General features: G+C 38.7%; 1 long non-coding RNA gene across 1 annotated transcript in view; it reads left to right on the plus strand.

The window, feature by feature from the left end:
* Positions 1-26,591, plus strand: part of LOC148110355 (uncharacterized) — a 73,296-nt gene that overhangs the window by 30,959 nt on the left and 15,746 nt on the right. Inside the window, exon 2 of the long non-coding RNA XR_015723744.1 lies at positions 7,754-7,810. This is a non-coding gene — a long non-coding RNA (uncharacterized LOC148110355). The remainder of the gene's footprint in view (positions 1-7,753; positions 7,811-26,591) is intronic.

The raw sequence follows: 26,591 nt of genomic DNA on the forward strand, positions 1-26,591 counted from the left end.
CTTTTTTTCTTTTTCTTTTTATTTTTTTTAAAGATTTTATTTATTTATTTGACAGAGATAGAGACAGCCAGAGAGAGAGGGAACACAAGCAGGGGGAGTGGGAGAGGAAGAAGCAGGCTCATAGCAGAGGAGCCTGATGTGGGGCTCGATCCCAGAACGCCGGGATCACGCCCTGAGCCGAAGGCAGACGCCCAACGACTACGCCACCCAGGTGCCCCCAGTTCTTTTTTTAAAAAAGATTTTATTTATTTACTTGAGAGAGTGAGTGCAGGGCACACAAGAGGGGGGAGGGGCAGAAGAAGAGGGAGAAACAGACTCCCTGCTGATCAGGGAGCCCACCTTGGGGTTCAGTCCCAGGACTCTGGGATCACAACCTAAGCAGAAGGCAACTCTTAACGACTGAACACCCCCGGACACCCCTGTCAGTTCTTTATATATTTTGGATACTAACACTTTATTGGATATAGCATTTGCAAATATCTTCTCCCATTCAGTAGGTTGTCTTTTAGTTTTGTTGGTTGTTTCCTTTGCAGACAAGGATCTTAGGACATCTTAATTCTTTTTTTTTTTTTAAATATTTTATTTATTTTTTGAGAGAGAGAGAGAGAGACAGCCAGTGAGAGAGGGAACACAAGCAGGGGGAGTGGGAGAGGAAGAAGTGGGCTCCCAGCCGAGGAGCCTGATGCTGGGCTGGATCCCAGAATGCTGGGATCACGCCCTGAGCCCAAGGCTGACGCTTAACGACTGAGCCACCCAGGCGCCCCAGGACATCTTAATTCTAATCAACACTTCTGTAGCTTTATCTACAATTACCCTTTTTTTTTTTTTAACATTCATTCCTTTTTGCATTCAAACCTTTTTCTGAACTTGTTTTGCTTCTTCCTGAAGCACATCATTAGGAAGTTCCTTACTAGATCTCTCTCACTATGTGCTCAGTTTTTATCTCCCAACAAAGATGATGCTAGACCAGACATCTTTTTAAGAAAATTTTCATTTCTAAAAGATCGTTTTGATGAGTCTAAGATTTGAGTTTTTTTCTTCAGTGAACTCTGAATATATTATTTTACTGTTCTCTACCAACTATGGAGATACTAGCGTAGTGGCTGTTGGTCTATCCGTCAGTCCTTGCTTTCCAGCTGTTTTACAAACGTAAGGTTTTAAATTGGAAATGTTTGCTTCAACCTTCTTCTCCAGTTTCATTACAGTATTTCTAGGTGTGAATTTTTATACAGTCTGCTTTGGTTTTGATATTTTTAAAATATGAGACTTGATATCTTTTATCAGTTCTTAAAATTGCTAATCATTACCTCTTCATAGTTCCTTTTCTCCATCATTCCTCTGTCTTTTCTTAGACTCCAATTAGACTATCTTATTTGAACTTTTTTATCTCTTGAATTTCTCTCATATTTTTCATATTCCCTGTCTTTTTGTATTGCATTACGGTAATTTCTAAGCTCTCTTTTTTGGTTCTTCAGTTTGCTTTCAACTGTGCTTAACATGCTGTTACCCTATCCACTGAAGTCGTATTAGTAGTAGTAGTAGCAATAAACGTAAGCTACTAGTTCTCAGGTTAGATGGTGAATTTCCAAGCGTTCATTATATTTTTAAGATAGAATAAAACTTAAAAAGCCCATTCTTGGCAAATGATTCTAATGTGTCATGATTCAAGGGTTATGATTAAGCCAATTCTGTGCACTTAATTTCCAATAAAAATAATAAAAGTTTTCAGATTATCTCAGATGTTTTATTTTTTGAGCTGTTTTATTTTACTTTTATTATTTTTTATTGTAGTTGACATATGATGTTGTTAGTTTCAGGTGTACAACATAGTGATTTGATCATTCTATACATTACCCAGTGCTCATGATGATAAGTGTAGTTACCATCTGTCATTATACAAAGTTATCACAGTGTTATTAAGTATACTCCCATGCTGCACTTTTCATCCTTGTGGCTCATTTATTTTATAACTGGAAGTTTGTACATCTTAATCCCCTTCACCTATCTTAGCCCATCCACCCACCCCTTCCTCTCTGGCAGTTGTTAAATAATTGTTTTTCTCATTCAAAAAAATTCAATTTTATATTTTAAAATATTTCCCACCTACTATTTAACATTATATATCTTGGGGGCGCCTGGGTGGTGCAATCATTGGGCGTCTGCCTTGGGCTCAGGGCGTGATCCCGGCGTTATGGGATCGAGCCCCACATCAGGCTCCTCCCCTATGAGCCTGCTTCTTCCTCTCCCTGATCTCCCGAACAGATCCCTCTCTCGCTGGCTGTCTCTGTCTCTTCAAATAAACATTATATATCTTAATTTCAATATCTGAAGCCTTTAGGGTTCTGAATCTGTTGTTTTGCTTTTGGTGTTTTTTTGAAGATTTATTTATTTTTATTTTAGAGAGGGGGGAGGGGCAGAGGGAGAGAGAATCTCGAGCAGATTCCCCACTGCATGTAGAGCCCCATGTGGGGCTCAATCTCATGAACCTGATATCATGACTAGAGCCGAAACCAAAGTCAGACGCTTAACTGACTAAGCCACCCACATGCCCCTCTGTTGTTTTTTTTTAATGCAATTTGTTATTCATGTGTCTTGTAACTAAAAAGGGAAATATAGATAAGTTGGACCACATTAAAATCAAGAACTTTAATTTAATCAAAAAAAGCCATTAAGGGGGGGTGCCTGGGCGGCTCAGTCAGTTAAGAGTTTGCCTTTGGCTCTGGTCATGTGACCAGGGTCCTGGGATCAAGTCCTGCGTTGGGTTCCCTGCTCAGAAGGGAGTCTGCTTTTCCCTCTCCCTCTGTCCCTGCCCGTGCTCTCTCTCTCAAATAAATAAATAAATAATCTTTTTAAAATCCATTAAGAAATTAAAGATTTAGAAAGAAAGATTTTTCCATCATATCTGATTAAAGACATATCTAGAGTAAGGGCGAAAAGGCACCTCTAAATCAGTAAGAAAATTACAGACTGTTAGTTGATTGGGAAGAAAACTTGAACAGCTACTTCACAAAAGAGGGTTTCCAAATGGTCAGTAATCCTATAGGTGCTCAACATCACTACAATGCCAGGAAATTAAAATTGAAATTAAATAATGTATCGGTACACATCTGACACAATGGCTAAAATAAAAAAGACTGGCAATCCCAAGTGTTTATGAACACGTGGAATTCCTCTACACTGCTGCTGGGAGTATAAATTGATGCAGACTTTTTGGAAAACAGTTTGGCAGTATCTACTGAAAATAAACATATGCATACCCTATGACCCAGCACTTCCACTTCCAGCAGAAATATATGCACTAAAAGGCATGTACAGAGAATCTTCATAGTAGCATTATCCAGTAATAGCTCTAAGAGTCTATCAACTCTGGACTGGAGAGATAAATTGTGGTATAGTCATACATGGAACAATGAAAATGAAATACTGTGACACCACAGCAACATAGGTTAATCTCAAGACATAATGTTGAAGGGCGAGAAGCCAGACACTAGAGTATATACTGTATATTCCATTTCTAGAAAGTTTAAGAATGGGCAAAACTAATCTATGGTGTTAGAAGTCAGAACATTGATTACCTTTGAGATGGAGTCAGTGACAGGGAGAAAGAACAAAGGAATGGGCTTTTGAAATCCTGGTAATGTTCTTTTTCTCAGTTTGGGTCTGTTTATATTTTAAATATTTATTGACTAATTCACTTATTACTTGTGTATGTTGCTATACGTATTTACATTTCATTAAGAAGCTAACTTGAAAAAAACAACCTTTATATTCTTGATTAACAGTTTGGTACTAACATATTTAATATTTGTGTTCAATTTTTTAAAATGGCTCAAATTGGCCATTGTGGGTTATTTTCTGTATACCATCTACTGTTTCCTAGGAAGTGTACTAAATGTTATGCGTTCGTTATTTTAAATCTTCACAATAATCCTGTAAGTTAGAAATTAGGTCCATTTTGTATACGAAGAATTGAACTCAGAGAAACTAAGTTTTTTTTTTTTTTTAAAGATTTTATTTATTTATTTGATAGAGACAGCCAGCGAGAGAGGGAACACAAGCAGGGGGAGTGGGAGAGGAAGAAGCAGGCTCCCAGCAGAAGAGCCTGATGTGGGGCTCGATCCCAGAATGCCGGGATCACGCCCTGAGCTGAAGGCAGATGCCTAACGACTGAGCCACCCAGGCGCCCCCAGAGAAACTAAGTTTTTGACCAAGAGCACACAACTAGTAGTATATGCTATCCTACCCTGACATATTTAAAGCCACAGGTTAATTTTTAGAACAGAACCAGTTTTCAAATTGGAGTCTTGGGCCTGGAGACACACATTTAACCTGGGTGTCTTCACTTACTAGCTCTCATATAAATTACATTTGGCAAGCAGAGCAGTACTGGTTTCTTGTTTTTTGTTTTTGTTTTTAAATTTTGTGAGTTTTTGGGCTCCTGTGAACAGAGGGAAAAGTCATAAACAGCCATTATTAATACTAACTATTTTACCTGAACATGTTTGCCTGAACAGCTTTACAAATAAAATGCTTGGAAAGTCAATATTAATATCTCTGTATTTGTCGTTGACCAAAGAATCCTATCCAATCAGTGGGCTTCCGAAGCTGTGATAAATACTTGCTACTGTTTGTCTTTTGATGCCTTATACAAGGAGGCAAACTGCATAACACTCCAAAGGGATTCTCTTTCCGCTATGAAACATAGTGTCTGACATTATATTAAATAGCTTGAAAATACTGTAACCATTGATGCACTGTTGTTGTTAAAGTATCTTAGAATCAATGAAAGAAATTAATAAACAGAAAACCCAGTCTTAAGAGAGATCTTCTCCTGGTTTTCTAGTTAAGAAAAAATAAATTAGCACTCTCAGCAGGGGGAAAAGCAGTAGATTGTGTGGGATTCTTTTGAAAAAGGAGAACTTCACTCCCAATGTTAATTTAATTTGCATGCACTTCTGGAGAAGTCATTTATCATCTTACTATGCATATACCTTGGATAATATTTATGCTTCTCTATAAGCTTTTAATAAAATATACTACTATCACTGGAATACCAATTCAGAATTGGTTAATGAAGGAAACAACTGAAGGAAAGTTTTGATAAGAATTTAGTATAATCCCTTCACATATCATTTAGGGACTATTTCATCGTTAGGATCAAAGACTGAGAACAAGGGACGTCTGGTTGTATTTATTCTCTTCTAGTGCTGTTTATGCGACCCTGAGCGTCTCTTTGATTCCCACAAGGCCAGCTGACATCAGTATGCTGATTCTGTTTTTAGTAGGTATGAATTTGGGGAGCTCAGATAGCTTAAAAAGAAGACTAAATCTGATTTGTCTTGCAGATTCTGAGCAACATTACTGATATATCAGTTCGAACTAGGGTGTAAGTATTCTTAACCTGCTCCTGAATGGATGTGCTGGGCAGATAGTTATATCAGAAAGTGAAAACCACTCTGCCATCTTATCTGACTGTTTCATCCCTAACTGGGACTTGCTGTTGGGATGCTTCCATCTTCATGGCTGTGTGAGCTCCTTCTTCCAGGTTGCTTTCTGCTTATGGATGGAGCTGTCCAGTCTTTACTAGGTATCTTAGTGTTTTGATTTCCTCACTTGTGTAAATTGAGCCCCCTTTCCTTGCCGATCTCCTGAATAATAGATCAGACTGTCAAAATTACTTCATACTTCATAGGAAAAAAGTGAAGATATTTGAAAACCAAAGGGATTGCAGACGTTTACTAGATAAGGAAACACCAAAAGGTAAAGAAGGCTATGGCTGTGCTGCTAGCAGCACAATGTAATAGTCAAGAGGGACTGGGACTGCCTAGGTTCATGTCCCCATACCTCCACACACTGTGAGAATTTGGAGAAGTTACTTAACAACTCTTGAATCCTCAGTGTTATTGACTATAAACTAAGAATAACACCTAATTCTTCATGGTGATGTAGGGATGAGAAGCAACCCTAGGGGTACAATGGTTACTATTTATATTAATATAATGTAAATATATTTGTAAATATATTTATGTAAATATATATAAGCATAATTATACATGCATTATACTCATTTATATTAGTATATAGAGAGTTCTGTGATATGAAATTATATGTACTGACATTAAAGGATATAATTATATATTTATATCAATAATTGATATATAAATACATGACCATTGTATTATTTTTGTTACATTACATTTAATATGTATTTATCATGTATATAAATATATGAGTATGTATAACTATAATTATAGGAATTATAATTATAGTGCTTGGCATGTTTTAAATATCTACTAGATACTAAATTTTTAAAAGTTGGACACTTCTTTAGGTCTGTTCAGTACCTCTATTCCCCTTCCCCCTTCATCTGGGAGAGCACAAGATTTGGGCACATAATTTAGGCATAGCCTATCAGAATGTCCCAAATTATATATCCAGTTATAATAATTAGTTTAAGTTGAGCAAGTAACTGAGCTGGGTCTAGATCTTTTTGATCTTCCTTAGCTAATATGGTTTCTTAATGCAGCAACAATAGTTGTTCATATGTTTAAATAATAATGTAAATAATAGTGAATAAATAGTAAATAAAAATGAAGAAATTTATATTTTATGGGTTAAAGGGGGTAAGAATGGGAAACTGGGTTGAGTATTAAGTAAACATCAATTTCTAATGGAACTAATGAGTATATGAGCCCATATATTTCCTTTTGTTTTATTACTTAAGCTGATTTGAGGAAGACTTCTGTCACTCACAATAAGAAGAGTCCTGACTAGTCTTAAGAAATAATAGAAGTAGTCCATATCCAGAGACACTATACAGTGGGCTTTGGGAGCAATCTTCAGGGCAGCTTAACCATAAGTGCTATGCAGATCAAACTGAGGCCAGGTTTGGATCCTTAATAAAACCATAACATGAAGGTCAGTTGAGCAAACCAGATTTTTCTTTGGGATTTAAAGAATTTTTACAAATCAAATTTTGGGAATTTCAAATGCTTGGATGTTGGAATAATTGATATTCAAAGTTAGAGTTTGTAGGGGCACCTGGGTGGCTCAGTCAGTTAAGTGTCTGACTCTTGGTTTCAGCACAGGTTGTGACCTTAGGGTCCTGAGATCGAGTCCCATGCCAGGCTATGCACTGAGCACTGAGTATGGAGCCTGCTTAAGATTCTCTCTTTGCCCCCTCCTCCCCCCGCACTCTCTTTCTCTCAAATAAATAAATATATCTTTAAAAAAAATTAGAGTCTACAACTTCTTCCTTTTATTAAAAAAAGCTGCTTCCTGAATACTTGGCTGCAGGCTGCAGGTCTCAGGGCAAATGTCCTTTTTTGTTTGTCATGGAATTAGTAATTTTAGTTAGAATCCCTTATGTTCCTGACAAAGGTTATAAAATTCTGTCTCTCAATTAACTAGAATGTATTTTTGACAGCTACTTAAATTTAGATCTTACTCATTTTTTTTTGCAAGTCCCATCTGAAGTTTTAAATGGAAATATAAATTCTAATTTTAAAAATGAGCAGAGTAGTTTGGAATGATGAACTGATTGACTTAGGTGAAGAATTTTAAGCCTGAATTTTCCTTATGTTTGCTTTCACCCAATGTTTATTTTCACCAAAACAGCTTTCCGTCCTTGATTGTGAAAACGATGTTCCAAAAAATCTGATGTCCTAATGATAATGAGATTGGTCAGTGACAGTGAATTGTATCTTTATCCTTTATTAGTTGTTTGTCACACCCATTTCATTTCTCATTCCAGTATCTGGTCCGCTCATGATAACTCCAGGACAGAAAATCACCTGTATTAGAAAACGCTGTAAGTAGCTGTGGGCTCTGGCCTCTCTGCTGCCTTTTGAGTAATGCTTTTTAAATAAAAAGATTGTGCAATTTAAAGGTCACATTATAACGACTCACTTTAGTCTTTAATATGACTAGCCATCAGAGGTGGCGTTAGCAATGAGATTTGGATAAGAAAGATTCACAATTCTAATTTTCATCTGTGCACCTTGGCAACAGTTCCTGAGGACAGTGTGAACGGAACTCCAAGACTAAATAGCCCATAGGATAATACACTCTCCAGCATGCTGAGAAATAGAGATGAAGAAAATTAAAGCTCCAATGGTCTTGTATAAGGATTTCATAAATTATTTTCTAGTACAAAAATGAGTTTGAAAATAGCTCTCATAACATTTTTTAGACCTGTACCAGATTTAGAATTATGACAAAATCCAAAATTATGAAGGTATTGACACTTATACAATATAATTAAATATGAATGAATATAATTTTAATTGTAACTACTATGTATTGAATACTTATACGACTTGCCAGCCACTGGGCCTAGTGCTTTACGGACATTAGCTCATTCGATTCTCACAACAGTCCCAATATACTATCTATTATGAGGTCCATTTTATAGATAAGAAACTGAGGCATATAGAGGTTAAGGAACTTGCCTTCTCTTGGCCAGTGCAGGACCTGGGGCTCCAGTTTTGTTGAGCCTGGACTTTTCTTGACAATGCTGATTCATGGAAATATTAAGTGTGGTTGCTTATTTTCTCTACAGATACTCATGTAGTTATCACTTCCCACAACTAAACACAAGTTGTTTTTTTAATTGTTCAGTTCACACACATCATATTTATATTTTTAAAAAATTTTTACTTTAAAATAATTATAGCATTTTAGGGTTCTCCAGAAAAACAGAACCAGTAGGAGGCTATAAATATATATGTTATCATGGAGGCTGAGAAGTTGCCGAACTGCTGTCTGCAAGCTGGAGACCCAGGAAAGCCAGTGATAACAGTTCAAGAACTGTTAAGTGGTTAAGTCCTGATCCAAGCAGGAGACTACTGACGTTCCAGTTCAACCAGTCAGACAGAGAGAGTGGACTCCCCTTTTTCTGCTTTTCTGTTTTATTCAGTCCCTCAATGGATTAGATGATGCCCACTCACATTAAGGAGGACTGTCTACTGAACCCACTACTCCAAATGTTAATCTCATCAAGAAACACCCTTAAAAGACACACCCAGAAATAATGTTTAATCTGAGCATCCCATGTCCCAGTCCAGTTGACACATAAAATTAACCATTATATAGAGATACACAGAATGTTGCCCCCCCCAATGCATAGGGAGATACCATGTGCTCTTTACCCAGCCTCCACCAACAGTGAACATCTTGTGTAATGATAGTACACTGTCAAAACTAGGAAAGTGACATTGGCGCATTCCACATAGCTTATGATTTCATCAGTTTTACAAGCACTCTTTGGCCACAATAGTTTGTTACAGGTTTGTAATTCCTTCCATCACTTGGAAGGTCCTAACTTTTCACTTTCTTTTTTCATGGCTTTGACTTTCATAAGTTGCTTACAAAGTCCTCCTTACCACCAAATTATGAAAATATCTTTTGTTAAATATATTTTCTTTCAGTACTTCACTTCTTTTAGAATTTCCTTTTATGTGTAGTATAAACCGAATTTAATTATTTCCCCAAATGAACAGCCACTTGTGATAAAAGCACTTGAGTAGCCCGTTCTTTCCTACTGATTAGAATGCCATGTTTATCATATAGACTTGTATGTTTTTGTACTTTCCATTTTGTTCTATTTTTCTTTGACTCTACCAATACTGCGTTATTTATTTCTTTAATATCAGACAGCTTAGTCCTTTTTAAGAAAGTAATTTATGTATTTTAGAGAGGGGGAGAGAGAGAGTGCAAGTGAGTGGGAAAGGGGTAGAGGGAGAGAGAGAATCCTGAAGCACTCCCCACTGAGTGCGGAGCCTGACACGAGGCTTAATCCCAGTACCCTGAGATCATGACCCAAGCCAAAACCAGGAGTCAGCCACCCAACTGACTGAGCCACCCAGGAGCCCCCAGTACTGGGTAATTTAGATGTAATTTTCAAATGTGTATGAATATTGTACCTTTTAACAAGGAAATAACATTGATGTGAAGCTGTGGAGCATGAATGACTTCTTTCTCTAAGCCTATCATGGTCCTTTGGAGAGCCCTAACTCAAATGCTTCTGGTAACCAGGCAAGTATCAAATGTACAGGGAGGTCAGCACTAAATCAATAAAGATTAGTTTATACCATAAGCATGATTACATGTCTTTTCTAAAAGCATCCCATTTCAATTATTTAACATAACTTTCTGTCCAAACACTTCTGTCACCTTTGAATGTCTACCTCTAGTCTAGTGGAAATAATTTGGTATTAGAATCAAAAACCTCCCCAAGCTTCCCCATTTATTAACTGGGAGACTTTAAACAAATTACTTGATCTCTCAGATGCTCAGTTTCCTTATTCTGTAAAAGAAAGAGTACTTAGCATATGTTTGGACTAATTATTACATGAATAATATGCATCAAAACACTAAGTATAGCATCTTGTACATGTTTTTTGCTACATAGACTTAGTAGAATTTAAGCAGTAACTTATTTAGGGAGGGAAACACATCTTTTGATCTAGATGAAGGTCCCTTTTAATCCATTAAATTCAGGCAGCTAGGAAATTTGTTAATAAACATTAATTTATGAGATTTTATGTATGGTACTATTTTGGGTACTATCTGGAGAATACAAATAATTGTCAGATGTAGTCCTTACTCTTGGTAAGTTTGTAACCTGCTGAAGACACAGATGTTGTAGAGTTTAAGACATCTTTTTTTTTTCTTCTTCTCTTCCTGTCCAGCATCTTTTCTCACCCTTTCAGGACTTGACCACCTTACTCTCAATTTGTATATTGGGTTGGGGTTTTTCCAGAGGTAGGCATCTATGTCACAGGCCTGGCCTTTTGGAGATGACCACTTCCCAACTATCATGATTACTTCAAGACTGGGCATGAGACCTACATCGGGCTCAAGAAACTGAGAGGTTTGCTGGAGCTGTTGGGAAAGAAACTCTTTATACAAATTGTTACCCCAGGAAAAATTGAGTCTAAAGCTGCCCGTGGGCCGTCATAAAACCAACCAACCAACCAACCAACCAACCAACCAACCAACCAACCGGGGCGCCTGGGTGGCTCCGTCAGTTAACTCTCTGACTTTGGCTCAGATCATGATCTCAGGGTCCTGGGATTGAGCCCCTCACTGGGCTCCATGCTCAGAGGGGAACCTGCTTCTCCCTCTCTTTCTGTCCCTCCCCCTGTTCCTGCTCTCTCTCTCTCAATAAATAAAATCTTTAAAAAATAAATAAATAAAATCTTTAAAAAAAAACCACAAAAAACCAAAACCAAAAGCAAAACTAACCTCATCAAAAAAGCCAAAACTACAGCAACAAAAACATGCCCGAGAAGGACACCAGCATAGAAGGCAGCGGAGCTGAGAGACAGGGAAAGGAGAGACCAAGGCTGATGTCATTGCTGGAGAGACAGGGAAAGGAGGGACCAAGGCTGATGCCATTGCTGGGGCCCTCGAATTCAGCTGTCTGTGTGTTCATCCCTTGAACTTCCTAGTTATCTCTTTGGTTTGAAAACACAGTTTGAGGTGTCTTTCTGTTATTTTCAACTAACAGTTCTGACCAATATAGAAATATAATACATATATGAAAAACATGCAAGGAAGCTTACAAAGCCACATAATCAGTCCTTGAGAAATCTGAAGGTTCATTTCTCTTCCCAGGCATAACTGTTCCAAGTCTGGTTCATAGAAGCTGGGGAGGAGTTGTGGGAGTAGATGATAGGCATTGGTACAATTGTTAAAAGTACTCTCAGAGATTGGTGTCCCATTGACCCTCAAAGATAACGTAACCCAAAATTTAATATAGGGGGACTTTGCTTCTTATAACTAGTCTGTATTATGTATCATGCAGTTTAAGCATATTTCCTGAGTATTTCCATCATACTTCCTCAGGGAAAATAGTGAAATGAAATTAATAAAAAATACGTAGGGAATTCATTTTAATGTAAAGATTAAGATTAGTGGACAATATTTAGGCATGAGAAAAAGTGTCCTGAGGTGGGAATAGCCTGCAGAAGGGGCTTTCTTCTGCTGCCCCCCACCCCCAACTTCCTACCTTCCATTGGGAATATCTTTTGGGTACCAGGAACCTCTGCCTGCCCCACATATCTACCTCTGCCACAGAGCTCAGCACCAAGGCCACCCTTTTGGTTCATGGCATTATATATTTACATCAAGACAATTACATCAAGCATGTATAATTGTGTTTTAAAATGGACGTTAGAATTCATAAACCAAGTTTTTATCTTTGAGATCAGTTAATAAAATTTCCCAGCTCAGAGTGGCACAGAAGTGGGACGTTCTGATCTGAGTGAAGTGGAAGGGGTGATGGAATCTGAAACACAGAGAAGAACCAGCCACTGTGGCCTCTGGACTCCCTGTGATAACACAAGAGAGCATTGTGAGATCAAGGGCATAAAGAATTAGGCTGATCTAGTTTTGGGTCAGGGCCTTATTACTTACCTTGGCAGTTACTAGGAGCTCGGTATCCTCTTCTATAAAAGAAGAAAATGATAATACCTATCTCAAATGATGTTGAGAACATTTGGTAGGTATTGACCGCAGACCACAGAGCCCAGGCATGTATATATCCATATATATATACATGCCAACATCATTGATGTTGGATTTACTACAATAGGAAAGACATGCTTTAAGGAAGGGGCTGTGCCAAAGGTAGCTTGACTCTTCAGGTTTGCTTCAGGAAGGTAAATGTTTGCTATCAGGAAGTTCAAAGATTCACCTTAAAAGTCACAACCTCTCCACTCAAGAAGAAAAAGCCATTGGAGGCTTTTGAGCAGCATAATGATATTTCACATTTGGCAGGATCCTTGGCGGCTACGTTGACAGGCTGTAGGGAGGGAAGGTGGTGGCAGAGGCCAGTGAGACTATTGATATAATGGAGGGAAGAAATGGTAGTGGCTCAGAGCAGGGTTACAGGAGAAGGAGTAGAGTGAAGTGACTGAGTCCTTGTCTTGGTCCTTTCAGGCTACTGATAACAAATACCACACACGGAGTGGCTTATAAAGGGCAGAAATCAGTTCTCACAGTTCTGGAGGCTGGAAGTACAAGATCGTAGTACCAGCATGGTTGGGTTCTGGTGAAGGCTTGCAGACGTCTTGTTGCATTCTCACATGGCATAAGGGGCCAGGGCTCAGTGGGGTCATCATCTCCTCCTCCTCCTCCTCCTCCTCCTCCTCCTCCTCCTCCTCCTCCCTCTTTTAAAGATTTTATGTATTTGTTTGACAGAGTGAGAGAGCACAAGCAGGGTTACAGTAGAGGGAGAGGGAAAAGCAAACACCCCACTAAGCTGGGAGCCTGACATGGGGCCCAGTATTAGGACCCTGGGATCACGACCCAAGCTGAAGGCAGATGTCCAACCATCTGAGCCACCCAGGCGCCCTGTGGGGTCTTCTTATCAAAGTACTCATCCCAGGGCACCTGACTGGGTCAGTTAGTGGAGCATGCCACTCTTGATCTCAGGGTTGTGAGTTTGAGCCCCATGTGGGGCATAGAAATTACTTAAAAATAAAAAATCTTAAAAAAAAAGTACTAATCCCATTCATGAAGGCTCCACCCTCATGACAAAGCACCTCCTTATATCATCACATTGGGCATTAGGATTTCAACATGTGAATTTTAGGGGGACGCATACATTCAGACCATAGCAGTCCCAAAGGTCAGGAAATAGAATTAATGGATTAGTGTGAAAAGGGAAAAAGAAAGGAATCAAGGATAATTCCATGTATTTCTGGTCTGAGCAACAGGGAGAAAGGAACTATCCTACAGGACTTTTCTCTTGCCTCCCATGAACTATCCTTTTCTGGTTTTCCTCCTTCCATGCACAGTTTTTCTTGGCAGTATTCGAGAAGGCTGGTTATAATGCCCAACCAGCCCATATACAAAGTGCAACTTTTTACCCCTGGTTTTATTCAGAGATAATAGACATATAACGTTGTGGAAGTTTAAGGTGCAGAATGTGATGATTTGATACATGTATATATTATGAAGTGATTGAAATACAATTTTGGATTGAATGTATAAATTACCGGGACAGAGGAAGGATGAACCAAGAACATGTTGAAGGTTTACTCCAAGAGAAGGCCGCTTTGATAGGGAAATCAAAAGATGACTTCTCAGGCCACAGAAAGACTGAGAAGCCCTATCAAGGGCACGAAACATGGGAGTGAACTCTTAGAGCAGATTGTTCAGGGAAATAGGTGGTTGTCATAAGCTTTAGATATTGACCAACCTGAATTAACAAAGTTGGAGCATATTTGCATTACTTTCTGTGTCTTTATACTGAGTTAGAGTTTATTGTGACTTATGTATTTGAACAGTTTTCCTTTGGATTAATCTAATTTCAAGTTTAAACATTCATTAGTGTTGTTACATAGAATTTACTTTGTCAGCACTTTGGAATTGAAATGTTCATTTGTACACATACTTTGTTTCTTCAGTTACAAGCATGTGGTGAAGCATGTTGAGTTTTAGCACTGACTTGGGGATCAGGGTGTGATTTTACCTGATTGAAGTGTTTAGTTCTTGATTAACTCCTGTAATTTAAATGTTTACTGCTGGGTACCAGTCTCAATTTTAATTGAAAATTGATTTTAAAAGGTAAAATTTGGTGCCATCCAGTGGCAAAATTGCAAATTGCAGCACAAGCTGACTTGTGAAGAAAGGATTTAAAATTGAAATGGTAACTGGCTCATTATTATACCCTGTAATTCACAGAGATATTAATAATTATAAAAGAAAAATAGCGTGAATTTGGAATTAGATTTAATGCACCATGAAACAATATAATATAAAAATTAAAACATGGAATTAAGAGACTGGAGGCAGATGTTCTGGAGTTGTTTCATTTGTGAGATAGGACTATGTTACCTACACGGTGGCAGGGAGCTGGGAAATTTGTATTTTTAAGATATAAATTACAATTACATATGCTTTGGCATTGACTGAATTCGATTATAAAAAAAGATTTTATATTACACTCTGTTAAATAATATCTTTACATTTACATGTTTGAAAAAAATTGGGGGGGCAGAGGGAGAGGGAAAGAGAGAATCTTTTCCAACACCCAGCCCAACAGGGGGTCCCAGTCTCACAACCCAGAGATCACGACCTGAACCAAAATCCAGAGTTGGATGCTTAACTGACTGAGCTATACAGGTGCCCCTGAAAAAGATTTTTTATTTTTATTTAATTTATTTAATTTTTATTTATTTATTTATTTTTTAAAGATTTTGTTTATTTATTTGACAGAGAGAGAGAGACAGCCAGTGAGAGAGGGAACACAACAAGCAGGAGGAGTGGGAGAGGAAGAAGCAGGCTCTCAGTGGAGCAGGGAGCCTGATGTGGGGCTCGATCCCAGGACCCTGGGATCACACCGTGAGCCAGAAGGCAGATGCTTAATGACTGAGCCACCCAGGCGCCCCTGAAAAAGATTTTTTAAAAAAATGTTTTGTTCAACTTACCAAAAACCTTGTAAAAGTCCTAACTTTTGAAAGTCATTCACAGGCAAAATATGAGGAACGTTGCCCTAGGTGCCAGAATTAAGAGTGCAAATATCCGTTGTGTAGGAGACTCTTCCTGCTCACAGATGCATTTTGTGGCAGTAGGAAGTTTTTTGTCATCCAGGTTGAATGACAACCATATGCATTAAAAACACCTTTTTTGAATAAGAGTTACACCTTTATAGCAAGACTACCTAGTCAGGACTTGTATTAGTTAGGATACAGGTTCAGCTGTTGAAAGTCACCCAGTAGTAACAGTGTTTAAATAAGGTAGAGATAAGTTCTCTCTCATGTTAAAGTCTGAGTAGGTCATTTAAGACTGTTCTACGATGTCTGGTTACCCAGGACCCAGGCTCCTTCTGTCTGTGGCCTTGAACATGCAGCTGCCATTTCATGGTCCATGATGGCTGCAGTGTTTCTCTTTTCATCCAAAGCTTTCTCTATATTTCTCCATCTTTAAAGCCATAGGAGGAAAATGGGTGGAGGAGGGTTCTCAGGACTAGTATGGTTGAAGACTTACTGTGCCTCATAAGTTCATGTCTCTTTTTTATAGAAAGTTCTGCTTCCAATAGAATATCTGGTGCTAAACCAAACCAATATACTCTTCTATTAGTGAAATATACGTGTATACATTAATTTAATTATACCAAAATTAAGAAAGAAGGTAATCCAGTGTCACTGGTCCCATTAAACCAATGGTTCAAAGCAGTGTTCTCAACCGTTGTTACGTATTGTAATCACTAGGGGAGCTTTAAGAATACTGATGCCTGAATCAAGCAATTGATGTTCTAATCTAATTGGTCTAAGGTGCGCTTTGGCCATCAACAAATTTGAAGACTTCCCCAGGTGATTCTAACTGCAGCAAGATTGAGAACCATCGTTCTAGACCTTGGTGTACATCAGGATCATACGGAAGCTTCTAAAAGCATATCTGTGCCTGTCCCCCCTCCCACCCTTCATTTCATTATGCTGAAGTTAATCTGGAATGGGTCTCAGGCATCTGTATTTTTTAAAAGTTTCTGAAGTGATTCTAATTGCAGGCAGGGCTGAAAATCTCTGCTATAGATGGAAAAGAGTTTCTTTCATGATTTCTTTATTATTTATTTATTTTTTTGCCACTTTACATACTGACACTCATACTTGAATTTATAGAGCTATTCTGTTAGATTAAATGAGCAGTTTCTGGGATAGGAAAACTACAACTATGTTGTAGATTTAGCACTCTCATCTGAGTACTTCATTGAATCTCAAATTCCCCCACCTTCAACTGGAATGCTAAAGTAGCAATAAAATTAACTACCATTTTACACACCTGTGTTGCATACAATTTCCTAACATTTTCAATTGTTAGGTAGCTTTAAATAACTTGATTACAGTTAAATGGTTAAAACTTTCTTTTGTCGTTAAAAGATCTGAGAGGCAATTTTATTGATGGAAAGACTCTTCAGAAACCATGACCTTTCTCTCCTGTTGCCAACACATGGGTTATTCTGGGTTGTGCTAGGAACCTCAGAATCTTGATGCAGTCCAGTTTGGCCAGGAAGTTGTTGGCCAAATACCTACTAGAGCCAATAATTTCTTTGTGCTCCAGGTTTCCACCTTGGGGCCAAAGGTTTTTTGTTTTTGTTTTCTGTTATGGTAATTAAAATGAATCCCAATGGTGAGATCTATTGAGTATTTGCATAAATTTGGCCAGATTCTTTAAGAAATGTCTCAAAGAAATGCCTTAATGCAGTATGCAGAATGTGTATCCCACTGGGGTACTGTTAAATGCTCCTCCAGGTTAGGGGACCATCTACACCTAATTCCTCATGTTTTCTTAGAAGGAAGGGAATTTCCATTCTCCTCCTAAGGAGGGAAAGGCTACAGGTGGGACACTTCCATCCTCTCCCTATTGCTTTTCTTTCTTCTCCCTGTGAGAAGATTGACTTATGTGACTGGTGAGTTTTGGAGAAGTTGAATATGCTTGGCTCTGCACCTTCACATTCTCTCCTTTTGAGATCTACTTGTGCAAAAAGGAACTGTATCCTGGTTCTCGGTGCATAGTATAGCAGCCTGACATAGACTGTGCCTTACACTCACGTCCACTAAGCTCAAGTGCCTCCCAGTGACTGTACCACAGTTTTCTAGTCCTGTCCCACTCCTACTCTCCCATATGAATACTCCATTCTTCTCTTATGATGCTTCCAGCACTTCCCTCCTTGAACCACAGGATCCGCCGATGACGCTTATTCTTTCTTTCCTGAGAAAATAGAAGCTATTAGCAAGGAACTTGCACAGGATCCCACTACCTAATCTACTAAATCATCTATACCTAAACTCACATAACACTCTTCCCTCCACTTAAAGGAGATGAACAGGTTAAGCACCAATCTAAGGCCACTTTCTCCACTTGTGCCCTGGATTCCATTTCTTTTCACCTTCCTAAGGGCATTGCTGTAGCAAATTCTCCCCTCCCTCTTCAATTATTAATTTGTGTTGATCTACACGATCATTCACATTAGCATATACATGTGCTATAGTATTTCTCACCTTAAAAAAAAGGTTCCTTTGACCCCCTCCCTCTCACTGGCTTCCACCATTTCTCTGCTCCCCTTAACAGCAAATTTTCTCAAAAAAGTAGACCACCTTTTCAGTCTCCAGTTCCTTTCCTTCCACTCCTCATGAATCTGCTCTAGTCAGGCTTCCATCTCCATCACTTTGTTCTAATCGAGGTGAGAAATTACCTCTCCATTGCTAAATCCAGTGGTATATTTAAGTCCTTATCTATCTTGATCTATCAGAAGCATTTGACACAGTTGGACACCATTTTCTCCACATCACTGGTTGCTCCCTCTTCGTCTCCTTTTGGCGGATCTTCATTTTTCCAGCTCTTTTTCCTCTTTCATTTTCCATTCTGAGCTCACTTTTCTTCTCTTTCACTCCCTAGGTGACTTCATCCATTTCTACAAGTATCTTTTTTGTGTGTTTGGGTGTTCATTCTTCTCCTAGTTGATTTACACTCCCTTTTTGATATCCTGTTAATTTAAATATTTAGTTAACTACTATTAACACATCTTGTTAGATAATAAGGGATGAAGGAGGTAAGAAAACGAAAACAGTCACATAAAGCTAAGTAAAAACACTGGTACTATTACAGTTCTCATTTTTGCAACTGGTCACATGGATGTAGCTAATATTTATAACTGGTCATGATTCGTTGCCTGGTGAGCTGACCCTAATTCTCATCCTTGAAGGGTCTGAGCCGTTAGCAGTTCTACTTAAATTGGTTCTTGTAATTTTCCATGGACTTTACTCACAGGACATGATAGTATTAAGAAGTGTCCTACAGCATCTTCTGTTTTCCAGACTCATTTCTCTCATGTACTAGCAACCTCAGTTTCCCCCTTTTCACTCAAGATCAATCAACCCCTAGCCATACAATCACCCCCTGCTTTGCCTGTTGATTCAGTGTTCACTAAAGCTCTGAATTTGCAGGGAACCTCTAGCATATGCCTGTGTTCTCTGTGTGGGTCTAGTCTAACCCTTACAAAGGCAGCTACTGATGCTGGGAGCCTTGAACCCTCAACATTGCCAGGACTTAAGTTCTAGGTGCCAGAATTCAGTTTCCTTATGGCTGATAGGTATAGCTTTTCCTTAACTGTAATTCATTATAAAGCATTTTCAGGTTTCACACAATGTAAAGGAGGTTGCCCATAAAGCACGTTGTGCAAAGAAGAAAGGTGATTGGTTTAAAAAAACCCAACTGTATAGCAATAGCAGTCCTTTGAATTCAGCCTGTAAAGCAGTATTACTATCTAAAATATTTTGTACTTCTTCAGTTATACACATACTTTCTGCTTTTGGAATACTTTGACAATTGTAACCAGAGAGACAGAAAGGACGGGAGTTTTAAAATAAAATTGCATTCGTAAATCATTTGTATTAGAATATAATAAATCTCCCTGATGTCACCTGTGCTGTTCAAAAGCAACTGCATATTTTAATTGCTAGTGACAAGCTATACAACTGAAAAAAAAGATCATCTAATCTAATCTAAATTCCTTTCCAAGAGAATCAATGATGTTGCTAAGAGAAAGGAATAGAAAAACTGTTCACCTTGTAGCCATTATTGCACATTCATTGCTGAGACTTCTGGTTTGGTTGCCATTGAGGGATTTTTCTTTGAAAATGTGAAAATCAAGGTAACAGTTTATTGTCAGACTTTTGTTGCTATGGAAGTATTCATTATCTTGGAACATCTAATGCAATGGAAACAAATAGAATTATTGGAGGCACAAATGGAATATGAACTTGTGACTCCCTACATTACGGCTAGAGCAAGTCTCTTCCCTGACCTTTCTCAATAGGTTATCTGAAACGAATCTGTGAGAATATGGGATGGTAGTTGGAAGGGGTTGTTTAAATAATGTCTGGGGGAGCAGAGCCAAGACTGTGCTGCCTATTAATGCTCATATAGGGTTTCAGTATTGGGCATGAGGAGGCACAGAAACAAAATTGTGAAAAGTTTGAGTGTTTGATTTGGCAATGTTGATATGCATAGAAGTTGTCTACTGTGTCTTTGGAACTTCAAGCGAATGTTCCAAGCCCCAATTTTGGTCACTTTCTAAGTCCTTTAAATGGATCAAGGCAACAAATGAGACATGTCACAAAGATCACGTGAGAGACTGGTTACTCTCATTACTGACTGTCTCCAAAGCAATTCAGACAGCATCCCATTCATTCCTTCTAACTAGCCATGTCTTCTTCATTAGGTCATCACTCTTGGTCCTTGGCACTCAATGCCAATTTCACTGCAAATCTTAGGTCTTACCTCCAGATTCTGAAGAGCCATTTTGGCCCTGCTGCTGGTTTTTTCTACTGAGCAAAATTTTCAACTAGCTTTAAGCTGGTGTAACTCTGGAATTTCTTTATGGGAAAAGTTTCAGGATGGCAAGAAGGTAGGAAAGCAGGGGATGGGGAGCTGTAGACAAGTTGCATAAGTGTGGCTAACACATTGTTTTGATTCAGCTTGTTTATTGACATGCGAAGTTTTAAAAAGATATTTAGGGATAAAATTGAGATAATACTTGTACCCAGGAATTCTGGTCTATCTTAATATTTGTGATGGCTTGGACATAGCCAATTAATGGAGATCATATGGGAGTGGGGAATAAAACTCTGGCATAGCCCCAGACCTTCATTTTTTTTTTTTAAAGATTTTATTTATTTTTTCAACAGAGATAGAGACAGCCAGCGAGAGAGGGAACACAAGCAGGGGGAGTGGGAGAGGAAGAAGCACGCTCATAGCGGAAGAGCCTGATGTGGGGCTCGATCCCTGATCGCCGGGATCACGCCCTGAGCCGAAGGCAGACGCTTAACCGCTGTGCCACCCAGGCGCCCCCCAGACCTTCATTTTTAAGCACCACACATTCCAGTACCCTGTTCTCCAGTCTAGGCCTTTGATTGCCCATCAGAAGGATCTGACAAAACTGCTAGCTGCACCCAGGTGTGGCAGGGTATATTGCCTATACCATAAAATCTTCTATGATATATTGGTCAGAGCTTTTATAATCATGGTGACAGAAAACCCAATCTAAGTTGGCTTAAGCAAAGAGGCATTTGTCTACTGTAAGAGAAATGTGCAGGGCTAGAGCCTGCTTCAGATCCGCGTTGCTTCAGAGGCTGAACGTGATCTATCTCTGTCCCTTGGCATTGTTCTGTTCTACAGATTAATGTCATTTTCAGATGGGCTCTCATCTTGCCACAATGAGATGGCTACAGCAGCTCCAACTTCACGTTGTCACCCAGAAGAGGCCAGGGACCTCTCTTCCTGGTAACTTCCCTGTAATTCCAGGAATTCATGAAAAATGGACAAACTTGTGTCACATGCCTATCCCTGAGCCAACTTTTATTTTTTTTATTTTTTATTTTTTTTTAAAGATTTTATTTATTTATTTGACAGAGATAGAGACAGCCAGCGAGACAGGGAACACAAGCAGGGGAGTGGGAGAGGAAGAAGCAGGCTCACAGTGGAGGAGCCTGACGTGGGGCTCGATCCCATAACGCCGGGATCACGCCCTGAGCCGAAGGCAGACGCTTAACCGCTGTGCCACCCAGGCGCCCCCCTGAGCCAACTTTTATTGTTAGTGAGATGAAGTTGTACTAATTGGGTTCATGTTCATTCCTGAACCAGTCCCTGTGACAAAGGGAACTTGGTATTCTGATAGATTTGGTATGAGTCACATTGAAATCCCTGGAGCTTGAGGTAGAGCCCCAATCTTAAGCTCCTGGACTGAGGGCAGGAAAAGCTGGGCTTGCCAAATGCAATTGAGATGATGATCTTGGAAGAGTGGGGAATGGGTGTCAGATGGCAAATCTACAAATGCCCACCTCACATTACTAATCAAAACTCAGGCATTGCATCTTTTTCTACCTTCTATTTTCACCATGGTCTTAATTTACGAGTCATGCATTCCATCATTTTTTCCCTTCCCCTTAAATAACTATAAAGCATGAAATAGGATGTGTATGGGACTCTGTGCAGGGGCTTGACTGCTTGTCCTAACCTGTCACTTTTAATTCAATACATTTCTATTCGGTGCATTTATGTAGGCACTGTAATAGATTGCTTGACTGCAGAACAAGAAGACCCAGACATGTCTACTTTCTACACATGATAGACATTTATTTCTTGGTAACATAATAATTTAAAGAAGGTGTTCTTAGTTGGCTCTCGTTCATGCAATGAGTCAGGAAGCCAAACTCCTTCCATCTTGTGATGTCACCATCCCGGGGACTTGTAGTCATGTGCATCTGGCTGGTGAAGGTATGGAAGGTGCACGTTCTTCTTAAAAGCCTTGGCACTGAGCAGGACTCTTCCACTAACATTTCATTGGTGAGAACTGGTCACATGGGCCACATGCCCGTGCAAGGGCACTTAAGAAATGTAGTTCCTAGCCATCTTTGCTATAGGGGCTGTGCAAGGTATGGTGTGAGGAAATGGGAAAAAGACACAGTCTGTTTCTTTAGAAGGAAGTTGATTTCCATAAATACAACAATAGCACATAGCAGATAATTAAAAAAATCAATTTCAGGACCCCTGAAGAGGGAGATGTGATTCATCCTGAAAAACTGAGCATTTTGGTTTTGTTTCAGATTTTAACTTCCTGAGTGCTGGGCATAAAGTGTTGAAATTCCTTTGCGTGCTGCCATTCCCCAAATTATGCACATACTTAACTTAGTGATGTTTGAAGGTGATATTGTTCCTCTTACTTAGGGCAGGTTCTACTTTCTTTGAAATTCCCCATGTGTCCGGTACAATGACGTGCTCACAGCAGGTACATACAATGATCTGCTCACAACAGGTGCATAGGAAGAGTTGGCAGGAATGCGTGTGACAGCTCTACCATTACGATCGTAACCTTTTAAAAATTTCTTTCCTGACCTTTCCCTTTCTCTCCTACTGGAGCTCTTCTTGGCCTTCATCATGAGTCTTGCACCTCCTTATTCCCAAGACTGTCATTCCTTGTTTTTCTAAGAGCAGCCACTCAGTGGTACATATAGTGTCACACTCAGATCCACTACTCCCTTGAATGAACCATAGCAGCAAGACAATATCACCTAAATATTATTTTGAATGAAATTCAACTGTCGTGTGAGGATCCATCCCATCATACTGGAACAGGTTAGACTTTCTCATTACTATAATCTGTTAATTACTACACTTTCTTTACTAAGATCATCCTTAACAAAAAATAACCTAGAGAATATATCATTTCAGATTTTTACATGGAGTATTTTCTGATTTTTTTTTTAAGTGAAGCTCAGCTACTATCCATTTTAGTGCTTTTGTGCCCTTCTCTCTGGGTGCTGTTTACCCAGAACAATTTTTTTTCTTAGGAGAATCTCACAGTTCTGAAATAAGGGCACATCTCTATCCTAATGTGAGATGTTTTCCACGTTATGTTAATATAGCATACATTGATGCACATTTATCTCGAAGCATTTTAGCTCAAACTATTTCATAGTCTCTAACAGAGAAGAGAAGCCTAAGAGAATGCATGTTAGAATGAAGAACAGGTTCTTGTAATTGTAGAAATCTCAAGTTTGGAAAATCCTTTCAGGCGATTGAGTCCAAACACTTTATCCAATGGTTGATCACCTGACTACATGGCTCTCCTTTATAACCATCTTTTCTACAATTCCAGCCCTATAGTTTTTGTTCCCAGGAGCGTTTTGACAGTGGCATGAATACTGATAACTTCTTCCTGTTTGGGGAAACAAAAGGAAACGAGAATTAAGGAGGGAAAGGTGTGTTCTTAGTGGGAGCTCTGAGCAGCATGATGAAGTGGGAAAAGTGTTGAGACAAACCACGAACATGGGGATGGCTTGGGCAGATCCTGGTTTTGTGAGGTCTGAAGCTTATACAGTTCAAGGGACTCTCTTTAAGAAAAACAACACAAGGGGCGCCTGGGTGGCTCAGTCGTTAAGCGTCTGCCTTCGGCCCAGGGCGTGATCCTGGCGTTCCCGGATCGGATCGAGCCCCATGTCAGACTCCTCCGCTGGGAGCCCGCTTCTTCCTCTCCCACTCCCCCTGCTTGTGTTCCCTCTCTCTCTCTGTCGAATGAATAAATAAAATCTTAAAAAAAAAAAAAAAAGAAAAACAAAATTATGAATGCACAGTTAGGTACAAAAGTTAATATTTAGTTAGAATGAGAAAAGAAATCATGAGTTATACATTTTTGAAAAGGTGGTAAATGCTACAAAATCACAAAATCAAGAAAAATCAAGAAAAACTGACACACTTTGCTAATACTTTTTTGTCCGTATCTTTTACTTTTTAATCACTTCATATGAAATGACATTTGGTTTAAAGAGAATAGAAAATTAGTCCAGTATTTCATCTAACATGGTGAATTGAAATTTGTTTTTTGACTGCTGAGAGACATAAAACATGCAACCTTTACGGTACTGCTATAAGATTGTACTCTGTAATCATAGGGATTGAAATAAATTCTATTTCAAGTACTTTCCATTGAAAAAGAAACATCATGCAGTGCATTTATTATGACTGTACATACATTTATTATTGAATATGTTCTTCATGTCAGGGAGCTTCCATTTATATATGATGTCAATGGGAATCATCTCCTTTGATGAATTTTACATGTCTCACCTTTGGAAGGATTTTCCACTCACTGGCTTCTGGCTCCACACCTTTCAACCTTTCTAACTCTCTGCTACCCATATATATATCTGGTCCTAAATGTTGCTGCACATGTTTATATCCTGATACGACCTCTGCCTCTGCACTCTTCTGTCAGACTCCAGACGTGTTTGCACATTGAAATTTTAGGAATTTCTTTAGGAAGGTGTTCCTATGTTGCAATAGCTAGAAATAATTATTCATGGAAGTGACTGCATCATAAATATATTGACTAAACTCAAACTAAATTTATCTCCATCTCATCTTCCCCTTAGCAAGATCCCCCAAATGCCTGTGGCAACTGCATCACCACTCCACCAGTGTGGTAGAGGGCAAGTCAGTGGAAAGAGATCACTGTTGCAACACACTGCAATTAAAATATCTTACATTCTGTGTTTAAAAAAATATGCACACATTAAGGTCTGTGTCAATCAGTGTTTAGCCATAGAAACAGAACCAGTAGGGGATATATAGCAAGAGGGTGATTACAAAGCATAGATTTATATGGTTGTGGTAAGTCTGAAATCTTTAGGGCAGGCTGGAACTTTCAGGCATGAAACTGCTGTAGAAGTAAAATTTCTTCTTCATCAGGGTTATCTCAGCACTGCTCTTAAGGCCTTCAACCGATAAAATGCCTACTTAAAGTCAACTCATTGTGGACTTTAATCACATCTACAGAATATATCCACAGCAATACCTAGATTAGTGTGTGATTGAATTATTGGGGATTGTAGCCTAGCCAAATTGCCAAAAAACTTTAACCATCACAGGAATGTTTCCAGCCTTTAAGATGGTCCATGCAAGAGACCATCTTACATTACATTAATTTCAGGTGTACAACAGGGCGATTGGACAAATTTATACGTTATGCTATGTTTACCACAAGTGTAGCTACCATCTGTCTCATACATTGCTATTACAGTATCATTGACTATATTCCCTATGCTGTACCTTTCCCCCCCATGATTTATTCATTCCATAACTGGAAGCCTGTATCTCCCATTCCCTTTCAGTCATTTTGCCCATCCTCCTACCCCCTGCCCCTCTGGCAACCTTCGATTTGTTCTCTCTATAGGTCTGATCCCACTTTTTGTTTGTTTGTTCATTCATTTGGTTTTTTGGATTCCACATACAAGTGAAGTCATGCGGCATTTGTCTTTCTCAGTCTGACTTATTTCACTTAGCATAATACCCTCTGGGTCCATCCATGTTGTTGCAAATGGCACAGTATCATCCTTTTTTATGTTCTGTGTAATATTCCATTATCTGTCTATCTATCATCTATTTCCTATTCCATTCCATATACATTTCCCTATGTATGTATGTATCTCCCATCTTAATAGACACTTAAATTGATAGACACTTAAATTGCTTCCATATCTTGGCTATTGTAAATAGTGCTGCAATAAACTTAGGGGTGCATGTATATTTTCAAATTAGTAGGTTTTTTCCTTTGGATAAGTACCCAGTAATGGAATTATTAGAACATATGGTATTTCTATTTCCATTTTTATTTATTGATTGATTGATTGATTTCCCCCCTAACTTTGTTTAAACTTTTTAAAAATTTTAATTCCAGTATAGTTAACATACAGTGTCATATTAGTTTCAGGAGTACAGTATAGTATTTCTTCTTTGGAGAAATGTCTGTTCATGTCTTCTGCCCATTTTTTAATTGGATTATTTGTTTTTTTGTGTGTGTTGAGTTGTATCAGTTCTCTGCATGTTTTGCATACTAACCCTTTATCAGATATGTCATTTATAAATATCTTCTCCCATTCAGTGTGTTGTCTTTTAGTTTTGTTGATTGTTTCCTTTGCTGTGTTTAGAATATTTTTATTTTGATGTTGTTCCAATAGTTTATTTTTGCTTTTGTTTCCCTTGTCTCCAGGGACCTATCTAGAAAAATGTTGCTACAATCAATG

Source organism: Ursus americanus, chromosome 3, assembly GCF_024610735.1.
Source record: "Ursus americanus isolate L20-20 chromosome 3, mUrsAme1.1.p, whole genome shotgun sequence".
Classification (NCBI taxonomy): domain Eukaryota; kingdom Metazoa; phylum Chordata; class Mammalia; order Carnivora; family Ursidae; genus Ursus; species Ursus americanus.